General features: G+C 44.6%; 1 pseudogene; it reads right to left on the bottom strand.

The window, feature by feature from the left end:
- Positions 1–341: 341 nt before the first annotated feature.
- Positions 342–15,807, bottom strand: part of LOC102845787 — an 80,093-nt pseudogene continuing 64,627 nt past the window's right edge.

A 15,807-nucleotide genomic window follows, 5' to 3' on the forward strand; every position in this document is an offset into this window, starting at 1 on the left:
AGATCTTCACCCCAGGTCTCAGAGGTCTCGGTTTCCTAGGGTTCCTAAGTTTCTCACTCCTCGCTCAGGGTACGGACCATCCACAGAGATCCTGGACTCTTAAATCACAGTCGCTGGGGGTCCCAGGTCCTTTCTCAGGGTCCCAAGTCCTCACTAGGAGTCCTTGACCAAACATCTATTGGAGTCCTTTTGGGGTCCCTGATCCTCACTCAATCCAGACCTTCAATCTGAGTCCTCCGGTGCCCTCTCTTTACTCGGGGTGCCCCTCCTCACTTGGTGCACCCTGGTTTCCCAAACTGCAGATCTGTGGGGAAGTTCTGGGCACTGTCCCCCCTGGGTGGTCACAGTCTGCCCCCGGATCTGGGGCCTCCTCGGGCGCAGGGGCGGGTGGCAGTGGCCTGAGGGCGGACTTGGAGAGGGTCGCAGTGTCCCCCGGGGACTAAGGCCCGGGCTGGCTGGAGCTCTTCCACTGCTCGGGCCAGTCCTGCTGCCCGGAGACAGGAAGGCGGGGCAGAGCGCTTGTCCCCAAGTGACCCGCAGCCAGGCCTGGGACAGCGTGGGGGAGGGGAGGCCAGCGCCTGGGGAGAGAGGGGGAGAGATCCCCGGACCCCAGTGCCTGAGCCAGGGCAGAGACAGGTCGACTGGGAGGGCTACTCAAGGATCCCCAAGGGAGGGGGGGGGTGGGGAGAGACAGGAGAGGGAAGTGGGGAGAGGGGAGAGAAAGAGAGAATATGAATATGTAAGAGAAAATGGCAGAGAGAGTGACACTGAAGAGAGATAGAGGGGGAAAAGAAAATGACAGAGAAAATGAGAATGAGCTTGACACAGAGTGAGAGTGACACAGAGAATATGTCAGAAAGAGCAGAGAGACAAAGAGAAGAAGCAGGGGCGGTGGAGGAGGGTATTGGGGGCGTCCAAAGAGCAGAGCAGGTGAAAGGGTCCAGGGAGCTCTGGAGCACAGGACCAGCGGTGGGGAGAGGGCTGAGGAAGTAGCCAAGGAGGGAGCAGGTCAGGAAGTGGCGTGCACTTTAGAGAAAACAGGAATTGCCGTTGTGAAGAAGCGCTTGGGGCCCTGTGGGTGCCAGGTTTTATTTTCACGCCACTGGGCTGTGCGTGTGAGACATCTCTAGTGGGCAGGCGGTGGGACTTTTGTATAGTCCTCTCAGGTGGGTCAGTCACACCTTTACCTGAGTACCTGGACTTTGCACCGCAGCCCATCGCTGCATGGGCTCTCAGACTTGAAGAGAGCCCCACAGTGTGGCAGAGAACCAGTGCTCCCCCTCTACCCTTGCTGGATCTCAGGAAGGGAGCTACTGTAAGTAGTAAACAATATTTGTGTATCTGCAATCTCTTAGATGTTAGTTTTGGGGTTTTGTATTAATTTATTTTATTTCATTATTTTGTGTGTGTACCGTCAAATCAGATATGACTGGTACAGGAGGAGATTGTTCCTCCTTCTCCAGCAGAGCATCCGGTGGATTCGAACCAAGCATCTCTGAGATTGCAGCTGCACCTTCTTGCCACTAGGCCACCAGAGCTTGGAGCTAAGGTTCTGGACCTGGGCGGAGCTTCCTGGGTGGAACATATTCCAAGTTCTTTACTGGAAAGTTCAAGGATCCCTTTCCTTGCTTTGCCCAATGTTTGTTTTCCTCTGCCTATACTCCCAAGCCTCCCTCCTCATTGGTTATGGTGAGGGCAGGAGACAAAAGCTAGAGTGTCTAGGGAGATAGCTGTTTGGGTGTCAACCATTACAACAATGTCCCTGATGCAGTTTACAACCTATGAAAATCACTGGAAGTTCAGCTATGAGTCAGAGGAACACCACAACATAGTTGTTGTTGTTGTTATGTGCTATTGAGTCGCTTGCAACTCATAGTGACCCTTTGTACAAAAGCCCCGAAATCTGCTCTATCCTGTGACAAACGTATTGTTTCTGACTCACCTACACCCATTACTTCAGTCACCGGGTCAATCTATCCTCCCAAGCCTGACGTCCCTCTCCAAGGACTGGTCCCTCCTTGCAACATGTTCAGTGTAAGTCAGATGAAGCTTCAGAATCCTTGCCTCCAAGGAGCAATCTGGTTTCATCCTCTTTAGGATGGACTTGTTTGTTCTCCTGGCAGTCCCTGGTATATTCAATACTCTTCTCTAGCACCACAGCTCAAAGACATCACTCTCTTTCTGTCATCCCTAATCACTGTCCAGCTTTTGACGCGTTGCAAGTAATTGCAAAGACTATGGCCCGGATCAGGAGCACTTTAGTCTCAAGACTGACATTGTTGCTCTTCAGTACTCTGGAGAGGTCCCTGACAGCACATTTTCCCAATGCAATTTGTCTCTTGATTTCCTGGCTGCTGAAACCAGGACTATTGACTGTGAAGCCAAGCAAACTAAAGCTGTTAACAATCTCACTCTCATCACCTTCTATCATAACATAGTAGAGGGAATCTTAATTTGAGTTTGTCTGTGATGTCTGAACAGTCAGTTCCTGAAAGCATGAAGGAATGAGCGAAGGAGTGAGTCCTAGAATCAGGAAGGCCTGGGGCAGTCAGTCTCACGCTTTTCATGCTCAAAAACTTCTTCCCGGCTGGTTTTCAAAGGCCAGTCAGGTTTAAGTGTTACTGTGCCAATGACCTCTGGTGGCTTAGTCTGCACCAAATCACACTATTAACCCCAAGTGCCTTGGATCCTTTGGTAATTGGATGAGAGAAGGTGGACCATCTCTCCCCCTTTGGGGATTTACACCCTTGGAAACCTGATGGAGGGTTATTAAGGGTCAGAACCACTGGACAGCAGTGAGTTTGAAGTTTCTCATGCTACGCCTTGGTAGAGTAGTGCCTTCCAACTGAAAGACCGGCAATTCAGATCCATCAGCTATTCTATGCTTGAAAAATGGGCAGTCCCTTCAGGGAGCTCTGGTCATTTAGGGGTAAGGAGTTGCACTGTCAACCCCAAGGTGCATGGTTTGCTTCTACTAACTGCTTGATGGGCAGTCAACCCCTGTGTGGTTTACTGCCTAAGGAAACCTGCCGGAGGGTCGACTATGAGTGGATTCTGACTTAACAGCAATGAACAACAACGACTGCTCTTAAAGATTTCCAACCTTGACCAAAGGTGTCTGTCAAGGGGACCCCCTTGAGTGTGTGAGTCACCCAAAGGACAGAGAGGAATTTGCCATCCATCTCAGCCCCATGTCACTCATTTCTCTTTACTTGTCTCCTTTTTCAGTAACGAAGGAAACCTAACCATTTGCCTGTATCATCTGCTTCATGTTTCCCCCTTAATTACAAGTCTGGACAAAAGAACACGATGGAATGTGTTGGAGTACTGTCTGGAAGCAACGTATTGTCATTGAATCAGAATCAATGGATAGTTGATCCTCTATAGGCTGTAAAGGATGTGAAAACTGCTCCTCTTGTCTTCTACGGAGCTGCTGGTGGATTTGAACCACTGGAGAGTGCAACTCCCTACCTGCTAGGCCATCAGAGGTCCACAGAAATGTATATCTTTAAAACAAATGGAGGAGGAGGAGGAGAAGAGGAAGAAGAAGGGGGAGAAGGAGGAGGAGGAGGAGAAGAAGGAGGAAAAGGAGAAGGAGGAGGAGGAGGAAAAGAAGAGAAGGAGGAGGAGGGAGAGTTAATCTCTTGTTTTGCTACTAATGAGCTGGTAAGTAAATTATTTTTTTTCCCAGTCTTATTTTTTTTTTTCACCAAAAGGTAAATGTTAGCATATATGGCCTCATACCTAAAGTCTATCATTCTAAGTGAAAAATTTGATGCAAAGTAATTCCATTAGGTGTACGGTTCTGTACTTAATTCCCTCCCTGCTTTAAGCTGCGAAGATATCTACACATATATTTCTTCCACCCTAAATCCCTTTAATCCTCTCCTAATGCTCCGAGTGCAGTGTGGATGTCTGGCAGGCTTTGCGTTCTGTTTATACCATTTGCTAACACACCAAGGATTATGATAAAGTGGGAGGAGGAAGAACTATGGGACGGCTTGGTCCCGGAGAATCTCACACTTCTCTTTCCGTTTTTTCTACTCTCATTAGCACACAACTTTTTAGAAGTTGGCCTGGGCACAGCAACACTTTCACACATCCCTACTAAAATCCATGTTAATCTTTCTCACGGGATGTAATTCAGGGGAATTGACATTCTAATAAAATACTGGCAAGACACAATCACAGTTTGGCAGGGATGCATAATTAAAATAGCACTATGCAGTTGCTTAAACCTCAGATAATGGCTTGCCTACATATTCTGGGGTGTGAGTTTACAGGTTTTTCATTCCTGGATGTTAAGAGAACATTGTAAAACTATCCTTTGGTAAACTGGGCTGTGATCTTACTTTGTCAGAGCTAGCAAAGCCAGTTAACTTTTGGACTGGCCTTGGGCAGTTATTTAGTGCATCCCAATTGACTCCGAAAATCTCCTTTTCTAGTGGTAGCTGAATGACATTCCTCTGTTAGCACAAATCATTTACTTAGAGTGCTCTGAAACAACTGCATTTGATATTTGGGAAATTGAAAAGATTGTTGTGGCTGTTTGGCACCATTGGATAGACTACTACTCACTCATAATGACCCTGTGAAAAGCAGAGCTGAGCCTTGAGCTATCCTGTACCATCTTCACACTCTGTAATATGCTCAACTTCATTGTCAAAGTCACTGTGTCAAATCTAGAGAAGAGAAAAAACTGAAAAGTTTTTCTCTAGTAACAGGAGAAGGAGAAAGCTGCTAATCCAAAGACCAAACGTCTATGGTGGTTTGATCCACGGGTAGCTTTGAGAAGAGAAGATGGTCACTCTCCTCCCATTCTATTCAGAGCCTCAACAAGCCAAAAGGAAGGTCAACTCAGAGCTCTCAACGCCAATGAGATTTGGGGTTTTCCAGACGAGAGCATTTTTCTTAGATAGTGAATCACAGGCTTTTGAGTGGTTCGATTTTTCAACTTCTTTGATACTAATAACTCAAATCTGCTTTAGCATTCCTATGTTACCAAAGCTCCAGAACTATAGCCTTCAATATGGATTATATTTCAACATCAGTCAAGAAAATAAAAGTCCTAACCGCCAGAACAGTGGAGATTGAAATCGTCAACCATGACATCTTGTCTGGATTCACGATCAGCAGACTTGGTAGCAGCAGAGAATAAATCAAAAGACACACTGGGGAAGTGAGCCCTCAGGGACCTCTCCAGAGTACTAAACAGGAACGAGGCCAGCTTAAAGACTATGGTGTACCTGAGCCAAACCATGGTCTTCTCAATCGCTTGCTATGTGTCTGAGATCTGGACAATGACAAAGGATGACAGAAGAAGAATCGAGTCTCTTGAGTCATGATGTTGAAGTGGAGTATTGACCACCCCATGGAGCACCAAGAAAACAAACAAATGTGTCTTGGAGAAAGTGAAACCAGGGTGCTCCTTGGAGGCCAGGGTGCTAAAGCTTCCTCTCACGTACTTGGGGCATGTGGTCAGGGGAAGCCAGTCCTTAGAGAAGAACATCATGCTTGGAAAAGTGGAGAGTCAATGGGAAAGAAGAAGACCCTTAACAAGATGAATTGACAAAGTGACTGCAGCTATAGGTTCAACTCTAGCAGAGATGGTGGAGGAAAAGGCACGACAGGACAGAGTTCTGATCTATTGTGTGGAGTGTTACTGTGAGTCGCAGTTGACTGGGCAGTACATAACAACAATAACAACAATACTACAGAAGAATTATGAATTACATGCTCTGTGTTCCTACATTCCATTGAAAACGTTTGCTTGCTCAGTGGTTGATACTTTCGTTTATGAATGAATGTGAAGATAACTTACATAGCCCCACCACTGATTTTCGGTTTGTGGTGGGAAAGACTTGACATTTTGATGTAGGAACTGGAGCAAACAAGTGGGCTTCTTCCTGGATTCCTACGTGTTTTAGGAGGACTTGGAGCACTGAACTCTGCCTCAATTAGGAGATCATTTCTACCTGTTCCTTTACCTACAGCTGTCAGTTGATTCTGCCTCATCGCAACGCAGTAGAGCAAAGGAAGACTCTCCTATTGGGTCTCTAAGGCTGTAAACCTTTACAGAAGCAGACTACGACCTCTTTCTCCCACTGAGAGACCGACAGCTTTGAACTGCCCACCTTTTGATTAGCAGCCCAATGATTAATCATTGCAAAATCAGGACTCCTTCACCAGGTGCCATGTCAGTGGACTGACAAATTCTTAGTCAAGGAAAGGAGAATTGGGAGCAAAGACCAGGCAAGTCACTTCTAAAGTTGTCATCAAAGAGCCTTTCATTACTTTCATTCAGGACCGCTAGAATAGCACACCTCATCATTATCTTGAGCTCACTAAAGTTAGGCTCCAGTCCACAGGGTGACAGGGTCTCCATATATCCAAGTATTCAGTCCACATCTTAGAGAGAGACTGCTTCAATTTCTTTCTCTCAAGATGAAATACTACTCAGTAGCCAAGCCTATGAGCCCAATAGCATGTACAGAGAGCAGGTAGGAGAAAGGACAAGAAAACAGTAAACCGTAAAAAGAAGGAATGAATAAAACCATAAAAGAAGGAATTGACTAAAAAAAACAAACCCTCTCTATGAATAACGGACATTATTTATTTTCCTTGATCAGGCAATTCTTGATTAATGTGCACAGAGAAGACCCCTTCTTCCTTCACCCTTTTAAGATAGAGTTCCAGGTTTCTTCTGTGCCCATTAATGACTGTGTGCATTAGCAGCTAGGGCGAGGGTGAAAGGGTTATTACAGTACAGCTCCCCTACACTTCGAGCACTAAGTAGGCTTGGCCATGGGCACAAACTTATTGACACTGCACATTTGTGATATTAACCCTCTCTGACTTCCTTACCGAGGTCTGAGTCAGGAACACCTCAGAAAGTAGCTGCAGCTTATTGCTGGTGGCATTGAGAGGGGCTGAGATGTTTCCTGGGGCTCAAGGCACTGAGTTGAACCACCCTTGAACTCTGAACCACATCTATTCCCCTAAAAGAGAGAGACAAGTCCTGAGACCAGAGGGGAGGAGGAGGTTTGAACCAGAAAGGGGATTCCTATAGAAAGGGGACCCTGGCGTTCATCCTGGAGGAGACCTGCCTGTTTAGATTGCTTACCACTGGGATGAAGCAAGATAGCACTCACAGCTTAAAAAAGGAGGAGAAGACATCTAGGATCTGTGAGGCCTGCTCATCTGTTTCTAGAATATTTCGCTAAGAGCAAGGCTTTATGTTTACGAGAACCCACAAGCACTTTTATTAAAGCACTGAACTCTTTATATCAATTTTAGTTTGGGTGAGAATTAAATAAAAACCCTACCTCCCCAAGAAAGTAGTACCTCATCTTGGTTATGTTAGGGAAAATTGAGTCCTGCAGACTTAAAACAGAAAGGGAGCTCACAAGGCCACAGACTGTGAGGAGTGGATAGTCTTGGGATGCAAATTCACCTCATGAGAGAAATCGCATGGCGTTTTCAGGATTTGGGGCAAGCTAGTCCTCCAGCCGGTGATAAAAGTCTCATTTGGTTTATAGTGAGAACTTCTGACTCATCAGACCAATAACATTTAAAATGTGCGTCACAACTCCATTACTTCTTTTAATTAGGCAAGGTAAGTCATAGGCACGGTTGCGGAACGTTGGGGAGAAAGGAAGGCCTTTGGCCAGGATGGATCGCCTAAGTTCCGGATAAGAGCAAGCTTCCCAATGGCCATTAATACGGGATAGAGAAAGTTCCCCTGTGTTTGGCTGTACCAGCTTGAAAAAGCTCACCATCTGGGAAGACGGCTGCTGCATCTGTTGAGCTGGGAGTGGTCCGCACGAGGCTGAGGTTCTCCTAACCAATTCGTCTGTCCCATGTCTGTAAGCCCACCCTATCTGGTCTTCCTGTGTGTATAAGTGCAGTGCAGTCCCAACAAAATTGAACTGGATCGACTCTGATTCTTTCCCAGAGTGGTGTATCTCCATCATGCTTACTCCCATCAGGGTGTTACTGTTAAGTTGCTGGTGAACTGACAAAGACAAGGAACAAATGAAAACCAACATTAAACTCATTTAGAGTTGGTCCCACCTCATCTCATGGTTACCTCCATCAGGGCTTCCGAGGCTGCAAAGCTTTGTGTGAGAAGACTACCTATCTCTCTAGTGAGAAGTGATTGTCAGATTCAAACTTCCAACCTTTTGCTCAACAGTCCAATACATTGCCTACTGTGCCATGAGGGTACCTAATACATAGGTTTAAAAATAAATGACTCCCTCAAACAAACCCTAACTGCTACTTAAATAGGTATATGCACACCCATGTTTATTGTGGTTTTGTTCACAATAGCAAAGAGTTGGAAACAACCCAAGTGCCCATCAACAAATGAATGGATAGAGAAGCTGTGGTTTATTCACACAATGGAATATTATGCTGCATTGAAAAACAAAGAACTCATGCAATATTATTCAAAATGGATGACCTGGAGGACATTATGTTGAGTGAAATATCTCAGCTACAAAAGGAGAAATACTGCATGGTGCCACTGTTGTAAAATGGGACTGACATTGGGGGTTCGGGGGAGAATGAGAAAGAGAGGATAAATTATTTATACTGCATTGAAACAGATGAGGGAGAGAACTTTTTAAAAGGGCTATATGATTAGGTATTATTGTCATGACAGGAGTCCAGAACAAAGGCTGCACAGTGGAGTGGACTTGGGGGGAGGGATTGTATAACAATGAAAGAATTTTTCTTTTACTTTTCAAAGAGAAGTGAGAACTGGTGGGGGTGGGGCGAAGGAATGGGCAGGGAGAAAAGTGCAACAATGAATGAATAGAAATTCAAAGTCTCTAAATTTTCATTAAAATGAATAATAAAAAAAGTTAAATATAAAAAAATGGCTCAAAGAATACTCCAAAACAGCTGTTCAGAATAGAGTGTGTTATTCTGTGTCATCCGGTCAGAATAGATGCATCGCTGACCCTCCAGTGGTCAGGGGCAGTAAATCACATGGGAGGAGACTGCCCATCTCTCTCCTGCAGAGCCCCTAGTAGAGTAGAACCACATACCTTTAAGTTAGCAGCTTAATTCCTTAGCACTAGGCTGGCCTTGAGATAAGAAGCTACACTGCAGTCCCAAAGGCACACAGTTTGAATCCTTCAGGTTCTCTGCAGCAGAAGGATGGGCAGTCTCCTCCCTCGTGAACAACGGCCTCTGAAAGCCCGCTGGAGAGTTAGCTGTGAGTTGGTTTCGACTCAGGTGTACACACCACCACCGCCACCAAACCACCAGTGTTCTCTGAAAGGGAGTGGAAACTTAACAAAACAAAGCCCCCAACTCACTGCTGCTCAGGTGACTCACAGGTGACCTTTCATTGGATTTCAGAGGCTGTCATTTGCCTGCGAGGAGATTACTCATCTTCCTCGGTGGGAGTCCCTGGTGGATTTGAGCTGCTAGTGGGGTATGGCCTTTGAGTTCGCAGTGCAACCCGCTCCGAATGGTGTCATGACACCACCACAGCTCACTTGGGAGGGTGTTATTGTTGTTGTGTGTTGTCCAGTCAAAACCACCTCAGCTGACCCTCCAGTGGGTTTTCAGAGGTGGCAAATCACACGGGAGGTGATTGCCCCTCTGTCTCCCTGGAAGGAGCTCGTGGACCTAAACCACATGCCTTTGGCTTGTTATTCTCAGTCATGTGGTCATTCTGGCACTCTGGTTGTTCCTATGTGAACTCTCAATCCCTTAGAATCTCTTCCATGTAAGTGGAGAGGAGAGGACAAGTTGGAGGGGACACTGATTTCTTAAATGGACACTGATTTCTTGAATGGACACTGATTTTGTAAAACGTGCTATATTTACATTTGTTCATTTGTTCATATTCCGGGACCCCACTCCTGGCAAGAAAGCATGAGTAACACAGCCTAGTTATAACACAGAGGTGCTGGCATGTATCCTCAAGTCAGAACCAAAGCACAGCTGACCTTCCGGGGGTATTCAGATGCAGTAAACAGAATGAGAGAAGAGTGTCCATCTTTCTCCTGTGGAGCTGTGGGGGGATTCAAACTGGATGCCTTCAGGTTGGCAGCACTGCTCCTTACCCCCAGGCCACCAGATCCCCTCGTAGACAGAGGAAGAGAAAGAGAGAAGAAATGTATCTGCTGGTGGATAGTTAGTTATCTGCTTTCTCCACTTCTTCCTGTTATTCCAAATGTTTCAGCCATACTGACTTTTTTTTAATGCTTATGACACCAGCAGCCAGGAAATTAAAAGACCTATTGAGATGGGAAAGTCTGCTGTTAGGGACTTCTTCAAAGCACTAAAGAGCAATGGTGTCTCTCTGGAGACTAAGGTGCATCTGATACAGGCCATGGTCTTTGCAATCACTTGTTATGCATCAGAGAGTTGGACAATGAGTAGGGAGGGTAGAAGGAGAATTGATGCCTTTGAACTGTGGTGCTGGAGAAGAGTATTGAGAATACCAGAGACTGCTAAGAAAACAAACAGATTCATCCTATTGTTGTTGTTGTTATGTGCCATCGAGTCGCTTGCCAGCCATAGCAACCCTATGTACAAGAGCCCTAAACACTGTTCTATCTTGTGCCGACCTCGCCGTCTCAGACACACTCATCCCCACCACTCCACTCACAGAATCAATCCATCTCATCGAGGGTCTTCTTCTCCTGCACTGTCCCTCCGCTCTCCCAAACATGATGTCCCTTTCGAAGGACCAGTCCCTCCTTGCAACATGCCCAAAGTATGTCAGATGAAGCTTCAGAATCCTTGACTCCAAGGAGTAGCCCAGCATCACTCTCTCCAGCACAAACCTGTTTGTTCTCCTAGCAGTTCATGGTATATTCAACACTCTTCTCCAGCACCACAACTCAAAGGCATCAATTCTCTTTCTATCATCCCTTTTCACTGTCCGACTCTAATGCATAGCACACGATGGCAAAGACGATAGCCTGGATCAGGTGCACCTTAGTCTCCAGCCTGACATCATTGCTCTTCAGTACTCTTGAGCGGTCCCTTACAGCTGACTTTCCCAATGCAATTCATCTTCTGATTTTCTGGATGCTGTTACCAAGAGTGTTGACTGTGGAACCAAGTAAACTAAAACTGTTAATTATCTCAATCTCTACAGAGGGTTAAATCAGGCTGCTCCTTGGAGGCAAGGATTCTGGGGCTCCATCTGACATACTTTGTACATGTTGTAAGGAGGGTCCTTGGAGAGGGTCATCATGCTTGGGAGGGTGGAGGGATGGTGCAGAAGGAGAAGACCCTCTATGAGATGGATTGATTCAGTGACTGGGGTAATCGGGATGGGTATATCGCAGACAGTGCGATTGGCACAGGATAGAGCAGGGTTTAGGGCTGTTGTACATAGGGTCACTATAAGTCGCAAGCAACTCGATGGCACATAACAACAACTATATGAAAAGCTATGCTAAAAATAATACAAGCACATAGTTTTCTCTTCAAATAGCTTCTTTCTCCTTCTGTGGAGTAAAATTATGTCTCTTATCCAACAGTTTGAAAAAGAGACATCACTTCCATCTTTGAGATGACGGAAGGGAGGTTTGGAGCAGTTAAGACATTTTCTCAAAGCAGAACGGTATAAGGGAACTCACAGGTCCAGCACCACTGTTGGGTGACAGGTTTCCTCCCTGAGCTGGGATGTGGCCTGGATGGGGAGGCTGAGGCAACACTTCATATGCAAAGTCTTTCCACTTTGCTACCTCTTCCTTCCTTGCCAAACCGCCCATGAAAAGCTGAGGGGAGAGGTTCGTGGAAAGGGGAGGAGGAGGGAGGTGATTAAATCACCTCAAATCGGTTTTAAAATCTCCATTTTCAAAAGCTTTCTGTCTTGAACAAAGCCTGAGTCTGTGAGGCACACTGGGCCAGCTTTGGAGCCAGCAAAGTAACAGAACGCAACTTCTAACAGACTGGCTGGAGGTGCTTTGCTGGCAATTGTATTTAAATTTCAGTTTTGTAATTCTAGCTGAACCCACCTAAACAAAAGGAAGGCAGGGGTATCAGTGCACATTTTTGTTCTGTCAGCCACCCCGGGGGCTAGAAATGGAAAATTTTGTGTGACGGTTTATTTTTGCAACTTGAAATGTTTCTTCTTCTTTGAAAAGCAAGACAGCCGAACAGAGCCTGCTATTTGGGCCAGCACAACAGCAAACTTCAGACATGAGAAAGTAAAGTTTTCATGGTTTCGCAAGATCCCCCACACTGTCCATATATATTTATTTATATTTATTACTTTGAAGGCTCCATATTCATATTTTATTATACAACAAGTGTGCTACAAACAAATGAACTTTGAATTCTCGAAATTTCGAAATGAAGTCGTAGCCTCTGGGGCTCTCGTCACTTCTCTTTCACAGCAATGCAATATCCTGCAAATAAACAAACAAGGGGGAAAAATGCGGTCTGAAAAGCTTCAAGTTAGGTAACACACTTGGACAAGGAAAGTTAGCAAGCATCCATTTTAATTAAGCCAGCGTCTGCCATTGAACATTTCTCTTCAAGGAAAGGGAATTATAATTTTTTTTTAATTATAATTTTTAAAGTGTAAGGATCTAGATTTGCCCAATAAACGATCAATTTAATGCCACTGATGGAGACGTGAAAATGGGCCCCAAAGTGCTCCATAAAAAGAGAAGGCTTTTTAAAAAAAAACTTCCCCACGAGGCTCTGTTTATCTTGACCTGGCAAGGATGGTGGATTTCAATTTAGGGCTGTTTTGCATACAGAAGTTCAGACTTGCTGATCTGGGCCAAATCTGTCTATCCAATTACTGGGTAAGAGAGCTGCCTGTAGCTTTAGGCAAAACCTGTAATCTGTAAGACTGTATAGTATCGGTGACAGCCTAGCGAGATGGAAGACCCAATAATACAGTGGCTGTGGCCTGCTTGAATGAGGCACAGATGCCTAGACTTCTGTGCAAATAACTCGTATCCAATCTAACACTAAAGACAAAATGAAATACATGGAGCCTTGAAACAATACCACGGGATGTGTCTGCATTTCTTTGTATACAGGAGGGTTCACAAATATTATAAAAAATATTCTTAGCAATGGATAGCAGATCACTTAACTAAGCACTAGTCTGGGTGTTTTTTGTTACATTTAAGGAATGTATTAACAGAAATTGAGTCTGCATATGCTTCCCAAATCTGTTTTAGTGCCTTTGTAACATTGGTAAAAGTTTCTTTTGTGTAAGTTGTTGGTGAAGTTTGGCAAAGTTACTATTTGATTCTAATTTAACACACACGAAAATACAATAATGGCTTCAAGTCAAGATAGAAAGTTAAACTTTACAGAAACAGGAAAGATAGATATTTTTGTATAGATACAAAGAAAACACACACACACACACACAGTGATACCAGTTATCAAAGTTCAAAGAAAAGAAAACTTATCACGTTAGAAGTCAGGATGGGAGTTATCGCTGGGGAGGGGAGACCAGGTGGGCTTTGGGGTACTGATAATGCCCCATTTCTTGACCTGGGTCATGGTTATTCAGGTGTGTTACTTTTGTGATAATTCATTTATGATTTGTGCACTTTTTGAAGTGTCTGTCATTAACCAATAAAAAGTTAAAAATTACATACAATGTAATATTTGCATTTTAAGCAAGAAATAGGAGAATGGGCGTGACATTATTGACCCAAACCTTAGTTTTATAATCACGAAATACAGAAGTAGTCAAATAAAGACTTTTTTTTTCTAGAAAGGAATTTAGATTATTGCCCATTTGGTTTTGAAAAAGATATTCGTTTTACTATAGAAAAAAAGAAAATTGGTTTCATCTATATTGGATTGCAATGGGAAAGAGTTGTTTTTTTCGTTCTCTCGTGTACAGAAATATGGGCAAAAATAAGCTCAGGGCAGGATATACTTAAGAAGATATTTTAATTCGTGTTATCAGTATATCTCATAAGGAACTTAAAACCACTGTAAGAAAGGTTTTGCTGGGCCCAGCATTTTTAGTGGTAATGAAGTTCCATGGCCATTATCAAGACCATCTGGTAATCAATACCTGGGCGAGCTACTCCAGGAGAAAGAAAAACCCTGGTAAAATGTTTCCATTTATAGTCCCTCCTGCTCTTCAAAGATGCAAGCAGATAACAGAGAACTCAGTAAATGTATATTTCCATAGTTAAACAGCCATAGTGTTTAAATGATCAAGGTTTAACTTAATATTTTGTTTGCTTTACTTTCTTTAAAAATAACAGTAATATATTTCAACGTGTTTACAAGCATACCCCCTCCCCCTCCGTCCCCACTAGCAAAGCAAAGGACTTATTTCTTCTATTGATTTCATCAGTGTGGATTGAGGGGTATTTCGTCTCCAGACTATGAGAGAACAATGTTACAGGGGGAAAGAATGACTACCAGGCCCTAAGATGCTTAGCGTCTTGGAAGAAGACTATTCATCCATTGATCTGTGAACAGCTGGAAGGTGCCAAGCTCTGTCCTAAGTTCTGGGACCAAGGGGAGTTTATTCCTGGTGAATCTCTGATTCCAATCCGACACCCAGCATTCTAGCTAGTTTGCTCCCTTTCTAACTCCTATTGTGGCGGTTGTTGATGGCTTAGCGACCCTATGAACAAAAGGCCTGAAGCCCCTCTACACCTATCGACCTTTATCAATGTTCATAGAGTTTCCGGAGGCAGGTTGTTTAGGAAGTGGATGCCACTCCTGCTTTAATTATCTTCTTTTTATTCCTGTATTGAACCATTTCATAACCAACATTGCTACCTCCCTGGTAGATACTGTTTCTATCTCATCTACCAGTTGAAGGATGTGCTCTAACCCGTTAAATCAGGAGGCCCTATTTAAGTAGGGCACTGACCCACTGAATTAGGCTCTGACTCACTGACCGAGGCTACTCTTTCACAGGTAGGTAACACCCTTGCCGTGTCTAATGTGTGGCTTGAGTGTCCCAGCTGGTTATACCCGCATAACTCCCCTCACTCTTTGCACATACCTTTATGGCTTTGACACTCCATGGTGGACGACACCCTGTGCTCACTCCTTCTTTTCTCCTGTCACACTCTGAATGTCACACATACGAGGCTATCTTTCTCCATAGGTCCCTGTTTCCTCCATTTCCACATTTCCCTTGCATGTTTTCCATCTCTAATTTTCTTTATTATTTACTAGATTTCTACCTAGTATTTCCCAACATTCCGAAGATCTTTTAAGTTGTAGAGAAAATTGGATGGTGGCAAACTCTCCCAGCATTGGTCAATCTCTAAATATTTTTTGAGGCAGGCAGCCTAATGGTAAGAAGTTGTGCTGCAACCTCAGAGGCAGGTGGTTCAAATCCCTACGTAGCTCCATGGGAGAAGGATGACCAGTTTCCTCCTATGTGATTTCCAGCCTTGGAAAACTCATTGGAGGATCAGCTTTGACTTGGTCCTGATGCAACAAAATATTGTTGTTATGTGCCATCGAGTCGTTTGCGACTCATAGCGACCCTATGTACAAGAGCCCTATAAACGCTGTTCTATCCTGTGCCAACCTCGCCGTCTCTAACACATTAATTCCCACCACTCCACTCAGAGAATCAATCCATCTCATTGAGGGTCGTCCTCTCCTGCGCCGTCCCTCCACTCTCCCAAACATGATGTCCCTCTCCAAGGACCAGTCCCTCCTTGCAACATGCCCAAAGTATGTCAGATGAAACTTCAGAATCCTTGACTCCAGGGAACATTCTGGCTTCATCCTCTCCAGGACAAACCTGTTTGTTCTCCTAGCAGTCCATGCTATATTCAACACTCTTCTCCAGCACCACAACTCAAAGGCATC

This window comes from Elephantulus edwardii, unplaced genomic scaffold, assembly GCF_000299155.1.
Source record: "Elephantulus edwardii isolate Elephantulus edwardi_28Jun2011 unplaced genomic scaffold, EleEdw1.0 scaffold00027, whole genome shotgun sequence".
NCBI lineage: Eukaryota > Metazoa > Chordata > Mammalia > Macroscelidea > Macroscelididae > Elephantulus > Elephantulus edwardii.